Here is a 14783-nt window from a genome sequence, read left to right on the forward strand (position 1 = left end):
CTGGGATTTCACACAACAGAATTTCCCCTCGTGCATTCTTAGCAATGCCACACAACAGGGGGATTTTAGAATTCAATATGCAAGCTTATATTCTCTGCAGTGAGTGGTGTTTCAACAAAATTTCCAGCATTTTGAAATTGTGTAACATAAAAAATAAACAGAAGAAGAAAATAATGTCTCACTTCACCTATCTCCATGTAGAAAATTCATAGCAAAAAGAAAAAAGGAAAAAAAATTTTTTTAACCCATGGTAGGGGCTTAAGGGCAGACGGATGGCCTGAGCATAAAAATCACATTTGCTTCAGCCATCCAGAAAACATCTTTGTTTGCCATTGTCATGTTAAGGAAACACTGGCTACTTAGGACATCACGTTGAGATGGCTCTCACAGCACGGTTGCACTGTTGTTTAAATGTTACACTGATTCTTGTCTCTTCTTTGTCCTTCCCAAGTCCCCCAAGGGATAGGCAAAAAGGATCACTGGTAGCCAAAGACTGTAAAAGAGAGAAAATAGATAGATAGTAGCCTATATTTAGCTACATCTGGATTATTATCTTATTTTTAGACCAATCATGGCAAACGTGCTTTTGGGTTCATAGTAGCAGTATTCACACATCTAACCTCCTCACCTGCCATCTCTTTCCCAAAACTCACAAACAGAAATGGTAGATTTTGGTTTCATCGGAAGACAAAAAGGAGGCATCCTGAACTTTTTCCTGGAGCATCTCAGGTCTTTACGGCATAGCCTTGCACTCAGCTGTATTAACATGAACTTTTTCGTTTCCATTTCCAACTGGCCTTGACTCCCTGTGACTACAGAAACCCATGAATAATAGAATGTGACCCTCCCCATATATATAACTGTCCCCTGCCAGCTTCCTTACCATGTTTCCTGAGAAAAACTTTCTGCCCATCACCCTGAAAATGTAGGAACGATTTCAGTCAGCTGTTAGAAGGAAGTACACAAGTACGTGAGTGCAGTAATATCCAATGGTCTGTGCATGAGGATGAGGGTCAGGAGAAGAAGCAGCAAGGAAATGCTGGTGGGCTGAGGTGCAAGTTTCTGCAAAGGAGGGACTCTACAACTGCATGTGCTTTCTGCACATAGCCTTTAATGCTTTGAGATTCTTTTGGAATTTCTGGCACATTTTGAGAAGAAAACTGCCTATGTCTCTACTTGGCTCTCTGAAAAAAAAATGAGTTTACATACTAGAGGAACTATACATTGTAGGCTTGGAAACAGGCTGGCACACTGAATAATGGCAGTCTACCCTAGGTGCTTAGAAAGGGAAGCAGAGCTGTACTGTCTGCTACCTGCATGTGTAATGAACTTCATAGCTTGCTGTGGTGGCAGGGAGATCATGCAGAGTGTTCAGCTTCGCACAGAGTCTGGGAACAAGGTCCAGGGGTGAAGTATCTGCAAAAACAGAAGGAAAATGAGTTAACATAGTTTCAGATAGACAGGAGAAATGGGCTTTGAGATCTATTGCATAGAGGGGTGACTATAGTCAAGAAGAATGTCTTGTATATAGTATTTCAAAATAATAACAGTATAAGTTTTAAATGTCTCACCATAAAAAAGGACAAGTAAATGAGGTGCTAGATATGTTAATTAGCTTGATTTAATCAGCCCACATTGTATGCAGATATCAAAATATCACATTATATCTCATAAATTTATACGATTAGGATTTGATAAGCAAAAACAAGACCAGATAGTCCCAATGTTCTTTAAATTGTCTCAGGGTATTAAAAGCTAAGAAAAACTGTTCAGTTTTTTTATAAGGCAAGTATAACTTTGATATTTATGACTAATAAAGATAGTAGCAAACATTTTAAGATGTGATAGGAAGTTTAAGGAGACAAAGTTGACAGGACAGGCATTTTAAAGATAAAATATTACTTCTGTGAGGCACATGATGTTTTAATAAAGAATCATGCAAAGTGGGCAATGTATTTACAATGGTGCCAATGCTTCATGAGTGGTAGCATCTGACTACATGATTCCTGAAAGCACAAAGGATGTTGGATGTGTGGCGTCTCTGTTCCACAAGCCCTTCACTACGGCAAACTCTACACAAATTCCATATCCACCTTTCTTCCTTGGGTTCCTCCTTGCCAGCCTGGACATACTGAATTGTCCTCTTGCTGTTCACACACTTCACACTGTCACATCCACCCATCCTGCCATTTCTGGATGCCTTCCCCCATTTCTAATCTTTACTGCATCTCCTTCCATATTTAACTCCCCAAGGTCTCAAATCCATGACATAAAACTCTATCTGTTGCAAGGTGATTGGGAGAGCAATGTAACTATAGGCCATATTTGGGGTAGCTGAGATCATTTTCAACACTCAATTCAAAAAGTAGCTCACTATTTGCCAAACCTCCTCAATAGCTAACCCTGCATTGAGCACATAGCATTCAGGACCTCAGGACAGTACAAGGGAGATCTTTATTTGGAACTATTGACTTAAGGCAAAATCTAGAACCATCATTCCTTTCTCCTCCTAGGGAGGAATCAATTTTTTTCAAGTAGTCCACCATGTGTGGGCATAAACATGATTATCCGTAGCTCATATAAATACTTCGTTTAATATATATATTCTATGTTTTCAAGACCCAACACATTTATCTCAAATAGAAAATGAGCATACATATATTCTTGTTATTTGAAATCCATGTATTTTGAAAAGGCATAGAAAATAAACTACATAATTTTGTAAGTCATTAAGATTTTGAAAAAAGTTGAAAGTAAGCCCCTATTTTTGTATGTTATTGTTTTCTACAGAGAGAGAAAAAATGTTTATATTTTGAAAGAAAGGTGCTTTATTAAGAATTACATTTTCAATGAAAATAGAAATATGTGAATAATCACATTAAGACTAAACAATGGGCCAGACGTGGTGGCTCAAGCCTGTAATCCCAGCACTTTGGGAGGCCGAGGCAGGCGGATCATGAGGTCAGGAGATCGAGACCATCCTGGCTAACACGGTGAAACCCCGTCTCTACTAAAAATACAAAAAATTAGCCGGGCGTGTGGCAAGCGCCCATAGTCCCAGCTACTCGGGAGGCTGAGACAGGAGAATGGCGTGAACCCAGGAGGCGGAGCTTGCAGTGAGCCCAGTTCACGCCACTGCACTCCAGCCTGGGCGACAGAGTGAGACTCCGTTTCAAAAAAGAAAAAAAAAAAAGACTAAACGACGCCATGAAGAATTATTGTTAAGTACTAACTGATGCACTGATGCCTTTAAAAGAAAATCCAAAAATTATGACTAAGTATAATTACATTCACATAGAAAATTACATTATGTACATTCACATGTACAATTACATATACATTTTAATATTTTATATTGCACTTGCTTATCAACTCTGATTTTTCAGGTGAGCAGTTGTTAGCGATCTTTAATTTTGTTCCAAAACAATTGATTTTTTAAATTCAAATGCAGGACTTTGTATTTTTTCTATGAAATTATATCTTTTCAAAGTGTTGCATTACTCATGTTAACCTAATATCACAGATGCTGAGAACCTGATGACTTTCAGATTTTTATTCTTTGAAAGCCAGAAGATTAATCAACATTTTCAGAAAGAAGATTAAATAACATGGAGAAAGCTTGCTAACTCCCTGGATAAGTAGTAATAGGTAGATTGATGAAGGATAATAAGAATCTACCTTGTAGCTCCAAGAATCCTTTTGAATAACATTTTTTGTACCTTTTATTTTGATGTACAAGGAAATCCCATTACACTCATTATCCAGATTCTACAAATATTTACATTTTTGCCTAATTTCTTTTTTTCTATTTGTGTATGTATATGTACATTTTTTTTTCTGAACCATTTGACAGTAAGCTGGAGTCAATATGTTTCTTTACCCCTAAAAATTTTAGGGTGATTTGCTTAAGAGCAAGGACATTCTCTTACAGAACGCCTACATAGTTATCACAATCAAGAAACTTAACTTTGATACCTGAAGATTATGTACCAAATGCTTGTGTCCCCCACACACGTTCATATGTTGAAGTCCTAACCCTCGATGTGATGGTGTTTGGAAATGGGGCCTTTGGGAGGTGATTAGGCTTAGATGAGGTTATGAGGATGAGGCCCTGGTCCAATGAGATTGGTGAACCAGGACTCTCTCTCTCTTGCTCTCTCTCTCTCTCGTGTGTGTGTGTGTGTGTGTGTGTGTGTGTGTGTGTGTGCCTGTGCATACAAAGAAGAGGTCATGTGAGCACACAGCAAGATGGTGGCTCTCTGTAACCCAAAGGAAGAGCCCTCATCAGAAAACAACCAGGTGGCACTCTAATCTTAGACTTTTAACCACCAGAATTGTGAAAAAATAAATTTCTGTTGTTTAAACGACCCAGAATATGGTATTTTGTTGTGGCAGCCCACAGATACTAAGATACCAATCCAGAATTCATACCCCAATTTTTTTAATTGTTCCAATAATGTTCTTTACAGCCATTTTTTCCTTAAGTTGAGGATCCAACCAAGGAACATATATTTTATTTAGTTTTCAAATCTCTTTAATTTCCTTTCTTCTAGAAGCTTTCCTCTGTCTTTTAATCCTTCATGACCTTGACAATTTTGAAGGGTACTTGTCAATTACTTCATAGAATGCTTCTTGCTTTGGGTTTGGTTGATGTTTCCTCATGATTAAATTCAGGTTATTGGCTTTGGCAAGACTTCTGTGGAAGTGATAGCTTGTCCTTCTCTTGATTATATCTGGAAATATTTGATGTTAGTGCGCCCAGTAGGAATGAAGCTTACTTTGGTATACAGCACTTTTTCCACTGAAAATTTTTTGTCTTTGTAATTAATAAAGAATTTGTTTGGGATACTTTAAGCCTATGCAAATATACCAGTTCTTGTCAGAATTTTATCCACCAGTTTTAGCATCCACCATTTCTTCTACATTAATTGGTTGGCACTCTACTGTCAAGAAAAGCAGCTTTCACTTATCTATTTGCATGTTTTGGAAATTAATATAAGAATGGACTCGTGAATTCTTATTTTATATAATGAATTGTAATTATTACAATTATTATTGTTGTTGTTGTAGTTTGATGCTGAAGTCGTTCTCAAATCTGTTCAGTGGAAGTCCCTTCAAGCTGGTTCCTATGTTCTTTTGACATGGGTCTGTCATTCCTTGGACATCTTCTTACTTTCTGTCACAAAGTGTTCCAGGCTCGTCTTGTTCTTTCCTGCCCAAATTCCACAATCAGCCATCTCTCCAAGAAGCCCTGGGTCTGATTCCTTTTGGTGGAGATTATGATTACAGATAAAGATCATCTGGGTTCTAGGTGTGTGCTTTGCTGTAGGTACAGCATTGTTTCAAGGTCTCTAGGCAGACAGAGGTAGGCTACTTGTGTGCACACACACAGACACCATGTGTATATATGTATATATATACGTATATATACGTATATATATACATATATATACGTGTATATATACGTATATACGTGTATATATACGTATATACGTGTATATATACGTATATACGTGTATATATACGTATATACGTGTATATATACGTATATACGTGTATATATACGTATATACGTGTATATATACGTATATATGTGTATATATGTGTGTGTATATATATGTGTATATACATATGTGTATATATGTATATATATACGTATATATACGTATATACGTATATATATACATATATACACACACACACACAAACATATAATTAGTTTTATCTATATTGTTGAGAAGTTGAGAACTAATCTATTTTCTTTCTTCCTTTTCTTTTTCTTTCCTCTTCTGACTACCATTTTCTCTTTATCTTTTTCCATTCTTTCTTCAATTTTCATATTTCCCCCATGTCTATTCATAGTCTCCTTACTTATAGTCAAAAGAAAAGGGTCTCTGGATTTTCTGGATACAAAAATCATGTACCTCTCTCTGGCACTGAAGAAAAAATGGGATAGACAGGAGAGGGGCTGCAGACTGAAAGTGTCCCAGGAAAAGATATAGACCTATTGGCCCTCAGCAGCTTGCTATGACGTAACAAGCCCCTTATTCTCTAGCCATCAATAAATGCCAACTTAAAATATACCTTTGGGTGTTGTTTCTGGCAACTGTCCTTTGTAGTATGTCTCAGTCTGGTCAAAATTCACTACAGAGAAACGAGAGGAATCAGGGCTTAATATTTAAAACATCCTAGGCCTAAGCCTTTAAACAGTTAAATATCATCTTAAAAATAAATACATAAAAATGAAAAACTTCAGAATTAAAAAATTATACTAAACACTTTAACTTTTAAAAAGATACTTGAACAAAAGATTTATAGGCTAGAGCAGTACTGCAAAAGAAAATATTTGGAGATTCATAATTTGACACGAATTGTTTTTCTACCTTAACTTCTGAAAGATCTAATTAAGGAAGGAGTTTTTCTTTTCTTTTTTTATAAAATAATATGTCCTGACAAACTGCATGAATATAAAATATATATGTTTGGTATAAGTGTAGGACTCACAGATTAACCTTTCTTGTACAAATGCAGGGTTTGTTAAACAAAAGCTTTCCAATCCAGTACTCTTTTCAAGAATATTCCAGTAAAAAATTCATCTAAGTTGAATTATCTGTCATATTCTTAGCCTTACAGCTTTTAACAAATCATAGACTCAGAATTTTATAGTCCGAAGAAACCTTCCAAATTAGGCATTTCTATCTTCTTCTGATTTCACTTGTAAAGGAATTACTTATTTCAATAATTTTAAAAGGCAGAGACTACTGAGAATTTTACATCACTTTTAATCAAGTTCTCTTAGTGCCTATCAATCATATGGTTATATGTAAATTAGCTTCCAAATATTCCAATCAAACATTCCTTCAGTTTATGTATTGAACTCTTACCATGTACCAGGAACTGTGTGACTGTGCGGGTGCTGTGCATGCAGCACTCTGGCTAGTGTGTGGGAAATCGATGGTAGAGGATTGTGGAAAGAAGAAGGAAGACCAGTTAGAAGGTGCCTGCAATCATAGCCTAAGAAAGAGATCATTATGATATAGATCAGCAGGATAGGCAAACTGATGGGTTAATTGGATTTAGGTATATGTTATAGAACTCACAGAACAGGCTAACGGAGAGGACATGGAATATGTGAAAAAGAAAGAGGTTAAAGATGGAAATTGCAGGATTGTATTTGTTTTTTAGCCTGAAGTCTAAAGCTGGTCTTTATATCAGGATGGGAAACACTAAGGGAGAATAGATTTGGGGTGGAAAAGAAATCAAGTGTGTTTTGTGGGCATGATACTTTTGAGATGTGTATTTGATTTCCAAGTGGAGATGTGTAAGTATTCCAAGTGGATAACTTATATGGGGTTCACTGGAAAGATCAGGACTGGAGAAATCATCAGCCTATAAATAGGATTTTATAGCCTCAGACTAGGACCCAAAGGCATGTTTTTAACCGGCATTTATCTAAGACTTAACGTGTACCAGCAACTGCTCTGAGTGCCTACATGCATTGATTCATTTAGCTCTCCCAGCAATCCAACTCAGTCAGGTAGATAGCTTTATTATTATTGCTATTTGCAAATAAATAAACTAAGATCAAAGAGAGACTAGGTAATGTGCTCCAGATTGCATTGCTAGTAAATGCCAAAGCAGAATTTGAACCCTAGCAATCTGAGTTTACAGCCCTGCTCCTAACCATTATGTTGCTCCTATTTATGTAATATGACCCTGCCCAAAAGAAACTTGTGATGTAGTTGAACAAATAAAAGTAACGCACATGAAAAACACAAAGATAAGTTAGGTACTAAAATGTCATGGTATTGACTGTGAGTCAAGGAAGTTTGGAATAGGTATGAACTTCTTAGATAATAGGACATAGCAATAATTAGCTGCTTCATTGTGACTGAATTACACACTGGAGATCTGAAATAATTTAACAGGTTCCATAAATATCCAATTTATAGCCACAAATTAGCTTAGTCATGGGTATTATCATGCTCATAATAGCTAATCATTTAGATATTGTGCACACCGTGCCCTACTGCCAGCAGTTTTGTAAAACCTCACTGTCATTTAAGTCTTTCTTAATCAACCTTCATCAAGTGGCAGTAAAGAGTGCTACTAAAAGGTTCATTTCATTAACGCTTTGTCTTCTAAACAGACAATTATAGTCTATATTCACTTCATTCTACATTATAAGCAAAAACTTAGGAACTTCATGGGAATTCCAGTTAATTCAACAGAAACTTATTGAGCACCAAATTGAGAGTGGAAATGCACTAAGCCCTGTAGGATAGTTAAAGCCTTGGCTCCAAGATTTTGCCAGCTCTATGCCAAATTATGCTCAATAATCTTTCTCTTTTGAATGTAAGCTGGGATCTCTAACTTACTGACAAGGAAATACTTCTACTTTTCTTACAACAAGATGACCAACTAACTTTTAGATCCCTGCTTTAAAATATTGCTTTTGCTGACATTAGTGCTGAAAATTTGTGTTGTGAGAAAAAACTCCCTAGAAATGCTTTTCCAGCTCCAAGAATCATTGCAACTGAGCAGTGTCTCCAGCAACAATGAGTGGTGCTTTAGTTTAGTGTTGAACATGGCCCATGGGCCAAATCCAGCCCATCGTCTGTTTTTGTATGACCATAAGTTAAGAATGGTTTTTCTGTTTTTAAGTGGTTGAAAAAATAAATAGTATTTCATTACATATGAAAATTTTATGAAATTCACATTTTAGTGTTCATAAATAAAGCTTTTTTGGAATGCACCCATTCACTCATATATTTCTCATGGCTATTTTTACACTCTACAATGGTAGACATGAGAATTCTTGACAGAGACCATATTTCTAGTCCTTTACTGGAAAATTTCTCTAATTTATGCTCTATATTTTGAAAACAAGGCTCTGGTCATAACCAATTTTGGAATATAAAATATCTGTTTATTTTTGTACTTCTGTTCTTAAAAATCATAATCCTATATAGCAGAACTAATTCAAAAGTAAGAGGGCAATATTTATCAATGAGTGAGAAAATAGAACTACATTCAAGCAAACCAATCATTCATCATTAAAAAATAAATTTGATCACAGTCTCTGTATAAAGCCAAATCAGATTTACTATTTGGTTGCTTTTTAATGACCTTCCATTTTTTCTTTAAGAGAGTTTATTCCTAAATGTTTTCACATGGGGAATTCCAGGACTCGGTACACATGCAACAGTTTTGACCATTTTCTGTTGAAGAAAGTAGAGGCAGACTTTTTGATCTGAAAAAAAGAGCCCTTGGATTTGACAAAAGCAAGAAAATTATTTCACAATTACATATGGCTTTGATTAGTCATAGTTCTTAAAACTCAGCAATGTCTTGTCATTCCTACAACAACTTGATAAGTTGACAAACTAGGTATATTTATCGTTGGTTTGAAGTAAGGAAACTGAGGCCTAAAGTATCATTGCATTATAATGAAAAAAAAAAAGGCATAGGGCTTAGAGTCAAAACCCCAGCCCCCCATCCCACTCAACTCCCCAAGAACCATGTGTCCCTTATCTAAAACTGGAAGTAAGAACCCTTGACTAACTAACTTCACTGAGATGTTGTAAAGATCAGATGAGATGAATATGAGCATGCTCTGAAAACTCCATAAAATATTTTTTTATTTTTATTTTTTTAATTTTATTATTATACTTTAGGTTTTAGGGTACATGTGCACAATGTGCAGGTTTGTTACATATGTATCCATGTGCCATGTTGGTTTGCTGCACCCATTAACTCGTCATTTAGCATTAGGTATATCTCCTAATGCTGTCCCTCCCCTCTCCCCCCAACCCACAACAGTCCCCAGAGTGTGATGTTCCCCTTCCTGTGTCCATGAGTTCTCATTGTTCAATTCCCACCTATGAGTGAGAACATGTGGTGTTTGGGTTTTTGTCCTTGTGATAGTTTACTGAGAATGATGGTTTCCAGTTTCATCCATGTCCCGACATGAACTCATCATTTTTTATGGCTGCATAGTATTCCATGGTGTATATGTGCCACATTTTCTTAATCCAGTCTGTTGTTGTTGGACATTTGGGTTGGTTCCAAGTCTTTGCTATTGTGAATAGTGCCACAATAAACATACGTGTGCATGTGTCTTTATAGCAGCATGATTTATAGTCCTTTGGGTATATACCCAGTAATGGGATGGCTGGGTCAAATGGTATTTCTAGTTCTAGATCCCTGAGGAATCGCCACACTGACTTCCACAATGGTTGAACTAGTTTACAGTCCCACCAACAGTGTAAAAGTGTTCCTATTTCTCCACATCCTCTCCAGCACCTGTTGTTTCCTGACTTTTTAATGATGGCCATTCTAACTGGTGTGAGATGGTATCTCATTGTGGTTTTGATTAAAAGGAAAAAGAGGCCTCTCTAGATTCCTCCTCTCTGGGCAGGGCATCTCTAAAAGAAAGGCAGCAACCCCAGTTAGAGGCTTATAGATAAAACTCCCATCACCCTGGGACGGAGCACCTGCAGGGCGGGGTAACTGTGGGCACAGCTTCAGCAGACTTAAATGTTCCTGCCTGCTGGCTCTGAAGAGAGCAGCGGCTCTCCCAGTACAGCATCCTAGCTCTCCCAGTACAGACTGCCTCCTCAAGTGGGTCACTGACCCCTGTTCCTCCTGAATGGGAGACATCTCCCAGCAGGGGTCAGCAGACACCTCATATAGGATGGCTCTGGCTGGCATCTGGTGGGTGCCCTTCTGGGACAAAGCTTCCAGAGGAAGAAACAGGCAGCAATCTTTGCTGTTCAGCAACCTCCACTGGTGATACCCATGCAAACAGGGTCTGGAGAGGACTTCCAGCAAACTCCAGCAGACCTGCAGCAGAGGGGCCTGACTGTTAGAAGAAAAACTAACAAAGAGAAAAGAATAGCATTAACATCAACAAAAAGGATGTCCACAGAAACCCCATCCAAAGGTCATGAACAACAAAGACCAAAGGTAGGTAAATCCATGAAGATGAGGAAAAACTAGTGCAAAAAGGCTAAAAATTCCCAAAACCAGAAACCTCTTCTCCTCAAAAGGATCACAACTCCTCACCAGCAAGGGAACAAAACTGGACAGAGAGTGAGTTTGATGAACTGACAGAAGTAGGCTTCAGAAGGTGGGTAATAACAAACTGCTCCGAGCTAAAGGAGCATGTTCTAACCCAGTGCAAGGCAACTAAGAACCTTGAAAACAGGTTAGAGGAGTTGCTAATTAGAATAACCAGTTTAGAGAAGAACATAAATAACTTGATGGAGCTGAAAAACACAGCACAAGAACTTCATGAAGCATACAAAAGTTGTCAGATTCATCAAGGTTGAAATGAAGGAAAAGTTTTAAGGGCAGCTAGAGAAAAAGGTCGGGTTACCCCCAAAGGGGAGCCCCTCAGACTAACAGCAGAGCTTTCTTCAGAAACCCTATAAGCCAAAAGATAGTGGGGGCCAATATTCAACGTTCTTAAAGAATTTCCAACCCAGAATTTCATCTCCAGCCAAACTAAGCTTCATAAGCAGAAGGAGAAATAAATTCCTTTACAAACAAGCAAATGGTGACAGATTTTATCACCATCAAGCCTGCCTTACAAGTGCTCCTGAAGGAAGCACTAAATATAGAAAGGAAAAAGTGGTACCAGCAACTGCAAAATCATACCAAATTGTAAAGACCATCAACACTATGTAGAAACTGCATCAATTAATGGACAAAATGACCAGCCAGATTCATAATGACAGGATCAAATTCACACATAACAATATTAACCTTAAATGTAAACAGGCTAAATGCCCCAATTAAACGACACAGATGGGAGAATTGGACAAAGAGTCAAGATCCATCAGTGTGCTGTGTTCAGGAGACCCATCTAATGTGCAAAGATGCACATACGTTCAAAATAAAGGGATGGAGGAATATTTACCAAGCAAATGGAAAGCAAAGCAGGGGTTGCAATCCTAGTCTCTGATAAAACAGAATTTAGGCCAGGCACAGTGGCTCACGCCTATAATCCCAGCACTTTGGGAGGCCAAAGTGGGTGGATCACATGGTCAAGAGCTAGAGACCATTCTGGCCAACATCGTGAAACCCCGTCTCTACTAAAAGTACAAAAATTAGCTGGGTGTGGTGGCATGTGCCTGTAGTCCCAGCTACCCGGGAGGCTGAGGCAAGAGAATCACCTGAATGTTGGAGGCAGAGGTTGCAGTAAGCTGAGATCATGCCACTGCACTCCAGCCTAGTGACAGAGCAAGACTCTGTCTCAAAAACAAAACAAACAAAAAAAACAAAACTAACAAACAACAACAAAAAACAGATTTTAAACCAACAGAGATCAAAAAAGACAAAGCAGGGCATTATATAATGGTAAAGGGATCAATGCAACAAGAAGAGCTAACTATCTTAAATATACATGCACCCAATACAGGAGCACCCAGATTCATAAAATAAGCTCTTAGAGACCTACAAAGAGACTTAGACTCCCACAGAATAATAGTGGGAGACATTAACATCCCACTGTCAATATTAGATCAATGAGACAGAAAATTAACAAGGATGTTCAGGACTTGAACTCAGCTCAGGACCAGCAGACCTAATAGTTATCTACAGGACTCTCCACTCCAAATCAACAGAATATACATTCTTCCCAGTGCCACACTGCACTTATTCTAAAATTGACCACATAAATGGAAGTAAAACACTCCTCAGCAAATGAAAAATACAGAAATCATAACAGTCTCTCAGACCACAGTGCAATCAAATTAGAACTCAGGATTAAGAAACTCACTCAAAACTGCACAACTATGTGGAAACTGAACAACCTGCTCCTGAATGACTACTGGGTAAATAACGAAATGAAGGCAGAAGTAAAAAAGTTTTTTGAAACTAATGAGAACAAAGACACAACATACCAGAATCTGTGGAACACAGCTAAAGCAGTGTTTAGAGGGAAATTTACAGCTCTAAATGCCCACAGGAGAAAGCAAGAAAGATCTAAAATTGACACCCTAATATTACAATTACAAGAACTAGAGAAGCAAGAGCAAACAAATTCAAAAGGTAGCAGAAGAAACAACTAAGATCAGAGCAGAACTGAAGGAGATAGAGATACAAAAAACCCTTCAAAAAAATCAATGAATCCAGGAGCTGGTCTTTTCTGAAAAGGTTAACAAAATAGATAGACCACTAGCAAGACTAAAAAAGGAAAAAACAGAGAAGAATCAAATAGACACAATAAAAATGATAAAGAGTATATCACCACTGAACCCACAGAAATACAAACTACCATTAGAGAATACTATAAACACCTCCACACAAATAAACTAGAAAATCTAGAAGAAATGGACAAATTCCTGGACACATACACCCTCTGAAGACTAAACAAAGAAGTCAAATCCCTGAATAGACCAATAAAAAGTTCTGAAATTGAGGCAGTAATTAATAGGCTACCAACCAAGCAAAGTCCAGGACCAGACAGATTCACAGACAGATTCTACCAGAGGTACAAAGAGGAGTTGGTACCATTCCTTCTGAAACTACTCGAAACAACAGAAAAAGAGGGACTCCTCCCTAACTCATTTTATGAGACCAGCATCATCCTCATACCAAAACATGGCAGAGACACAACAAAAAAAGAAAATTTCAGGCCAATATCCCTGATGAGCATCGATAGAAAAATCCTCAATAAAATACTGGCAAACCCAATCCAGCAACACATCAAAAAGCTTATCCACCACAATCAAGTTCACTTCATCCCTGGGATGCAAGGCTGGTTCAACATATGCAAATCAATACACATAATCCATCACATAAACAGAACAAATGACAAAAAACACATGATTATCTCAACAGTTGCAGAAAAGGCCTTCAATAAAATTCAACACCCCTTCATGCTACAAACTCTCAATAAACTAGCTATTGATGGAATGTATCTCAAAATAAGAGCTATTTATGACAAACCCACAGCCAATATCATACTGAATGGGCAAAAGCTGGAAGCACTCCCTTTGACAACCAGCACAACACAAGGATGTCCTCTCTCACCACTCCTATTCAACATAGTATTGGAAGTTCTGGCCAGGGCAATCAGGCAAGAGAATGAAATTAAGTCTATTCAAATAGGAAGAGAGGAAGTCAAATTGTCTCTGTTTGCAGATGACATGATTGTATATTTAGAAAACCCCACTATCTCAGCCCAAAATTTCCTTAAGCTGATAAGCAACTTCAGCAAAGTCTCAGAATTCAAAATCAGTGTGCAAAAATCACAAGCATTCCTATACACCAATAATAGACAAACAGAGAGCCAAATCATGAGTGAGCTCCAATTCACAGTTGCTACAAAGAGAATAAAATACCTAGGAATTCACTTTATGAGGGATGTGAAGGACATCTTCAAGGAGAACTACAAACCACTGCTCAAGGAAATGAGAGAAGACACAAACAAATGGAGAAACATTCCATGCTCATCGATAGGAAGAATCAATATCATGAAAATGGCCATACTGCCCAAAGTAATTTACAGATTCAATGCCGTCCCCATCAAGCTACCCTTGACAGAGTGAACAGGCAACCTACAAAATGGGAGAAAATTTTTGTAACCTACTCATCTGACAGAGGGCTAATATCCAGAATCTACAATGAACTCAAACAAATTTACAAGAAAAAAACAACCCCATCAAAAAGTGGACGAATGACATGAACAGACACTTCTCAAAAGAAGACATTTATGCAGCCAAAAAACACATGAAAAAATGCTCATCATCACTGGCCATCAGAGAAATGCAAAT

General features: G+C 37.6%; 1 protein-coding gene across 1 annotated transcript in view; it reads right to left on the reverse strand.

Moving 5' to 3' along the window:
• Window positions 1-1093: 1093 nt before the first annotated feature.
• LOC101178038 overlaps window positions 1094-14783 on the reverse strand; it is a 291177-nt gene continuing 277487 nt past the window's right edge. The window contains exon 3 of the mRNA XM_004090886.2: window positions 1094-1416. The gene's annotated coding sequence lies outside the window, so the exon portion shown is untranslated. The remainder of the gene's footprint in view (window positions 1417-14783) is intronic.

This window comes from Nomascus leucogenys, chromosome 17 (genome assembly GCF_006542625.1).
Source record: "Nomascus leucogenys isolate Asia chromosome 17, Asia_NLE_v1, whole genome shotgun sequence".
Classification (NCBI taxonomy): Eukaryota; Metazoa; Chordata; class Mammalia; order Primates; family Hylobatidae; genus Nomascus; species Nomascus leucogenys.